A 5616-nucleotide genomic window follows, 5' to 3' on the forward strand; every position below is an offset into this window, starting at 1 on the left:
GCAAGATTCCGGAATTCTTCCTAAGAAGCCTTGAAAGCAGTGAAACGTCCTATGTTGCAATAACTCAGAACCTCATTCTGAGTGTTCCCGGCAGAGGTCATTCGGCTGAACACAACCGTGGATTAATTAGAGAGAGTTGTAGGCAGTCTGGTCCGTAGTGCTGGATGGACAGTGTTCGCGGGCCCGAAAACTGAGCTCTTGTTCTCCAAACTTTCACAGAGTGCCATAAGTAGAGGTTCAACTTACTGCTCCAATTGAGCAGAGTGTAGCTGTGAAAGCTGGAATCAGTAGCACTCAGGTGAGAAGAAAGTGAAGCAGATACACCCAGTCCGCTGGCAGTGTCCTACGGGGACCAGCCGATCTGTCGGCCACGCATGACTGTTTGCAACCGTGGCAGAGCTATGCAGGCACAATTGTGCAGCAATGCAAACTGCGTACCCTGGCCAAACTTCACGGGTGTAGAAGAAACCACGTGGGATTTACAAGGAGATGTTCACCCGAAACAGCCAGAGTCCTGCCGGCAGCAAGATTCCGGAATTCTTCCTAAGAAGCCTTGAAAGCAGTGAAACGCTCCTATGTTGCAATGACTCAGAACCTCATTCTGAGTGTTCCCAGCAGAGGTCATTCGGCTGAACACAACCGTGGACTAATTACAGCCAGATGTAGGCAGTGCCGTCCATAGTGCTGGATGGACAGTGGTCGCGTGCCAAACAACTGAGCTCTAGTTCTACAAACTTTCACAGAGGTTCAACTTATTGCTCCGGTTGAGTAGAGTGTAGCCGTCAAAGCTGGAATCAGTAGCACTCAGGTGAGAAGAAGGGGAAGCAGATATACCCAGTCTACTGGCAGGGTCCTACAGGGACCAGCCTATCTCCTTGCCACGCCTGAATGTTTGCAACCAGAGCGGAGCTATGCAGGCGCAATTGTGCAGCAATGCAAACTGCCTACCCTGGCATACCTTCACTGGTGTAGAAGAAACCACGGGGGATTTACAAGGAGATGTTCACCCGGAACAGCCGGAGGCCTGCGGCAGCAAGATTCCGGAATTGTTCCTAAGAATCCTTGAAAGTAGTGAAACGCTCCTATGTTGCAATAACTCAGAACCTCATTCTGAGTGTTCCCGGCAGAGGTCATTCGGCTGAACACAACAGTGGACTAATTAGAGCCAGATGTAGGTAGTGACGTCCAGAGTGCTGGATGGACAGTGGTCGCGGACCAAACAACTGAGCTCTAGTTCTCCAAACTTTCACCGAGTGCTGTAAGTAGAGGTTCAACTTACTGCTCCCGTTGAGTAGAGTGTTTCCATCAAAGCTGGAATCAGTAGCACTCAGGTGAGAAGAATGGGAAGCAGATATACCCCGTCCGCTGGCAGTGTCCTACGGGGCCAGCCTATCTGGCTTCCCCGCATGAATGTTTGCAACCGGGGCAGACATATGCAGGCACAAATGTGCAGCTATACAAACTGCCTACCCGGGCCAAACTTCCCGGTTGTCAAAAAATCACGGGGGATTCACAAGGAGATGTTCACCTGGAACAGCTGGATGCCTGCCGGCAGCTAGATTCCGGAAATCTTCCTAAGAAGCCTTGAAAGCAGTGAAAGGCTCCTATGTTTCAATAACTCAGAACCTCATTCTGAGTGTTCCCGGCAGAGGTCATTCGGCTGAACACAACCTTGGACTAATTAGAGCCAGATGTAGGCAGTGCCGTCCATAGTGCTGGATGGACAGTGGTCGCATGCCAAAAAACTGAGCTCTAGTTCTCCAAACTTTCACAGAGTGCCATAAGTAGAGGTTCAAATTTCTGCTGCAGTTGAGGAGAGTGTAGCCGTCTACGCTGCAATCCGTAGCACTCAGGTGACAAGAAAGGGAAGCAGATATACCCAGTCCGCTGGCAGTGTCCTACGGGGACCAGTCTATCTGTCTGCCACGCCTGAATGTTTGCAACCACGGCAGAGCTATGCAGGTGCAATTGTGCAGCAATGCAATCTGCGTAACCTGGCCAACCTTTACCGGTGTACAAGAAACCACGGGGGATTTACAAGGAGATGTTCACCCGGAACAGCCGGAGGCCTGCCATCAGCAAGATTCCAGAATTCTTCCTAAGAAGCCTTGAAAGCAGTGAAACGCTCCTATGTTGCAATAACTCAGAACCTCATTCTGAGAGTTCCCGGAAGAGGTCATTTGGCTGAACACAATCGTGGACTAATTAGAGCCAGATGTAGGCAGTCCCTTCCATAGTGCTGGATGGACAGTGGTCGCGTGCCAAACAACTGAGCTCTTGTTCTCCAAATTTACACTGAGTGCCATAAGTAGAGATTCAACTTACTGCTCCGGTTGAGCAGAGTGTAGCCGTCAATGCTGGAATCAGTAGCACTCAGGTGAGAAGAACGGGAAGCAGACATACCCAGTCCGCTGCCAGTGTCCTACGGGGACCAGCCTATCTGGTTGCCACGCCTGAATGTTTGCAACTGAGGCAGAGCTATGCAGGCACAATTGTTCAGCAATGAAAACTGCGTACCATGGCCAAACTTCACGGGTTTACAAGAAACACCTGGGATTTACAAGGAGATGTTCACCCGGAAGATCCGGAGTCTGGCGGCCACAAGATTCCAGAATTCTTCCTATGAAGCCTTGAAAACAGGGAAAGAGTCCTATGTTGCAATAACTCAGAACCTCACTCTGAGTGTTACGGCAGAGGTCATTGGGCTGAACACAACCGTGGACTAATTAGAGCCAGATGTAGGCAGTGCCATCCATAGTGCTGGATGTACAGTGGTCGCATGCCAAACAACTGAGCTCTAGTTCTCCAAACTTTCACAGAGTGCCATAAGTAGAGGTTCACCTTCCTGCTCCGGTTGAGTAGAGTGTACTCGTCAAAGCTGGAATCAGACCACTCAGGTGAGAAGAACGGGAAGCAGATATACCCAGTTAGCTGGCAGTGTCCTACGGTTAGCAGCCTATCTGGCTGCAACGCCTAAATGTTTGTGACCGCGGCAGAGCTATGCAGGCGCAATTGTGCAACAATGCAAACTGGGTACCAGGCCAAGCTTCACGGGATTTACAAGAAACCACGGGGGATTTACAAGGAGATGTTCACCCGGAACAGCAGGAGACCTGCGGACAGCAAGATTCCGAATTCTTCCTACAAAGCCTGGAAAGCAGTGAAACGTCCTATGTTGCAAAAACTCAGAACCTCATTCTGAGTGTTCCCGGCAGAGGTCATTCGGCTGAACACAGCTGTGGACTAATTAGAGCCAGATGTAGGCAGTGCCGTCCATAGTGCTGGATGGACAGTGGTCGCGTGCCAAACAACTGAGCTCTAGTTCTCCAAACTTTCACAGAGTGCCCTAAGTAGAGGTTCACCTTACTGCTCCGATTTAGTAGAGTGTAGTCGTCAAAGCTGGAATCAGTAGCACTCAGGTGAATAGAACGGGAAGCAGATATACCCAGTCAGCTGGCAGTGACCTACGGGGACCAGCTTATCTGGCTGCCACCCCTGAATGTTTGCAACCCCGGCAGCGCTATGCTGGCGCAATTTTGAAGCAATGCAAACTGCGTTCCCCGGCCAAACTTCACGGGTGTACAAGAAACTGGGGGATTTACAAGGAGAAGTTCACCCGGAACCGCAGGATTCCTGCCGGCAGCAAGATTCCAGAATTCTTCCTAAGAAGCCTGGAAAGCAGTGAAACGCTCCTATGTTGCAATAACTCAGAACATCATTCTGAGTGTTCCTGGCAGAGGTCATCCGGCTGAACACAACCGTGGACTAATTAGAGCCAGATGTAGGCAGTGGCGTCCATAGTGCTGGATGGACAGTGGTCGCATGCCAAACAACTGAGCTCTAGTTCTCCAAACTTTCACAGAGTGCCATGAGTAGAGATTCACATTACTGCTCCGGTTCAGTAGAGTCTAGTCGTCAAAGCTGGAATCAGTAGCACTCAGGTGAGAAGAACGGGAAGCAGATATACCCAGTCAGCTGGCAGTGTCCTACGGGGACCAGCCTATCTGGCTGCCACGCCTGAATATTTGCAACTGCGGCAGAGATATGCAGGCGCAATTGTGCAGCAATGCAAACTGCGTTCCTGGCCAAACTTCACGGTTGTAGAAGAAACGGGGATTTACAAGGAAATGTTCACCCGGAACCGCAGGAGGCCTGCCGGCAGCAAGATTCCGGAATTCTTCCTATGAAGCCTTGAAAGCAGTGAAACGCTCCTATGTTGCAATAACTCAGAACCTCATTATGAGTGTTTCCGGCAGAGGTCATTCGGCTGAACACAACCGTTGACTAATTAGAGTCAGATATAGGCAGTTCCGTCCATAGTGCTGGATGGACAGTTGTCACGTGCCAAGCAACTGAGGTCTAGTTCTTCAAACTTTCAAAGAGTGCCATAAGTAGAGGTTCAACTTGCTGCTCCGGTTGAGTAGAGTGTAGCCGTCAAAGCTGGAATCAGTAGCACTCAGGTGAGAAGAACGGGAAGCAGATATACCCAGTCCACTGCCATTGTCCTACGGGGACCAGCCTATCTGGAGGCCACGCTTGAATGTTTGCAACTGCGGCAGAGATATACAGGCGCAATTGTGCAGCAATGCAAACTGCCTACCCTGGCCAAACTTCACGGGTGTACAAGAAACCCCGGGGGATTTACAAGGAGATGTTCACAATGAACTGCCGGAGGCCTTCCGTAAGCAAGATTCCAGAATTCTTCCTAACAAGCTGCAAAAGCGGTGAAATGCTCCTATGTTGTATTAACTCAGAACCTCATTCTGAGTGTTCCCGGCAGAGGTCATTCGGCTGAACACAACTGTGGACTAATTATAGCCAGATGTAGGCAGTGCCGTCCATAGTGCTGGATGGACAGTGGTCGCGTGCCAAACAACTGAGCTCTAGTTCTCCAAACTTTCACAGAGTGCCATAAGTAGATGTACAACTTACTGCTCCCGTTGAGTAGCGTTTAGCCGCCAAAGCGGGAATCAGTAGCACTCAGGTGAGAAGAACGGGAAGCAGATAAACAAAGTCCGCTGGCAGTGTCCTGCGGGGAGCAGCCTATGTGGCTGCCACGCCTGAATGATTTCCACCGCGGCAGATCTATGCAGGTGCAATTGTGCAGCAATGCAAACTGCGTTTCCTGGCCAAACTTCACGGGCGTAGAAGAAACCACCAGGGATTTACAAGGAGATGTCCAGCCGTAACAGCTGGAGGCCTGCCGGCAGCAAGATTCCGGAATTCTTCCTATGAAGCCTTGAATGCATTGAAACGCTCCTATGTTGCAATAACTCAGATCCTCATTCTGACTGTCCCCGGCAGAGGTCATTCGGCTGAACTCATCCGTTGACTAATTAGAGCCAGATGTATGCAGTGCCGTAAACAGTGCTGGATGAATAGTGGTCGAATGCCAAACAACTGAGCTCTAGTTCTCCAAACTTCCACAGTGTGCAATAAGTAGATGTTCAACTTACTGCTCCATTTGAGTAGAGTGTAGCCATCAAATGTGGAATCATTAGCACTCAGGTGAGAAGAACGGAAACCAGATATACCCAGTCCGCTGGCAATGTCCTACGGGGACCAGTCAATCGGGCTGCCACGCCTGAATGTTTGCAACCGCGGCAGAACTATGGA

This window comes from Dipodomys spectabilis, unplaced genomic scaffold (genome assembly GCF_019054845.1).
Source record: "Dipodomys spectabilis isolate Male_0828 unplaced genomic scaffold, ASM1905484v1 ptg000041l, whole genome shotgun sequence".
In the NCBI taxonomy this organism is placed as follows: Eukaryota; Metazoa; Chordata; class Mammalia; order Rodentia; family Heteromyidae; genus Dipodomys; species Dipodomys spectabilis.